We start from the raw sequence: 1241 nt of genomic DNA on the forward strand, positions 1-1241 counted from the left end.
CCGCGACCATTAATGATAATCAATGGAAAAGAAAAGCTGCAGGGTGGAGATATGCACGCTATCTCGCACCCCCCCCCCCTCCTCCCCTGCTGATGCTGCAGCTGTCACGAGGTGTTTAGGCTAGAAACAGCCAACCATCCATCCACACACGTTAGCTGTTTGTGCACGCACGTACCCCATCATCCATATATACATGTATCCCCCCTTATGCGGCTGCCATCTTACGAGGCTACGAGACAACATTGACCCAGACAAGCCTTCTCCAGTTTGCATCACAGAAGCATCCCACACGCACACACACACGCACACACACACAAACAGACACGCACGCACGCACAGACATGCACACACACGCACGCACACATACACACCTGTTTTACAATCTGTTTCCTGGACAGGTTAGTACACTTGGTGAGCTTCGAGCGTGAACACTAACGATGATAATTCATAACCAATGTGATATAATACTGGCATATATACACGTGTGTATATACCGTACGTATATATATACCCATATATACTGGTATTTATAATGTATAATACTTCACGCGATTGAATACAGCACATACTTTGCTATCACTCTACTTGCGGAGACTCTAACCTCGACTGTGTTGATCAATCCTATATCAACTCGCCCCTACCGTGCCCACTATGCTACCATATGCTACCTTATTGCCAGCCACAGTAACACAGTACCACGTGCCTACTGCAATAGGTACACGTAGCCTCAATAGTTTATTCTGTATCATATCATACAATCCTATCACCCCCATGTCTCACCGTAGCTCTCACTCCATTGAGCTACGTATGCATACGGAGTGATAACACATACAAATAACATGATCCGCAAAAATATTGCGTAAATTACTACTAACGGCCAATCACGGCGCAGGCGCACGAGGAGAAAACCTCGCCGTCCAATCACCACGCTGCTTCCGCAGAGTCCCGCGACCGACGCCGCACACCGACCAATCACGCGGACGAATGGCACGCGCGCCTCCGCTGATAGGTCGGCGCTCTTGCTGTGAATGAGCGGAGTGTGCCGCGGCCGCGTGCGTGCGTCTGACGCGCTGCCGCGGCAACGAGCGAGTCGCGCGTTCCTGCGCCGCGAAGCCTGCGCGATCGCTGCTGCCTCCAGCTGCCAGCATCCCTCGCTCCGCAGCATCCCTTGCCACATCTCGAGCTCCCCTGCTTCCGCGTGTATCCTGAGCTCCGCAGCTTCCCCGCGCATCCTGAGCTCC

The sequence above is a fragment of the Priapulus caudatus genome, unplaced genomic scaffold (genome assembly GCF_000485595.1).
Source record: "Priapulus caudatus unplaced genomic scaffold, Priapulus_caudatus-5.0.1 Scaffold1419, whole genome shotgun sequence".
In the NCBI taxonomy this organism is placed as follows: Eukaryota; Metazoa; Priapulida; class Priapulimorpha; order Priapulimorphida; family Priapulidae; genus Priapulus; species Priapulus caudatus.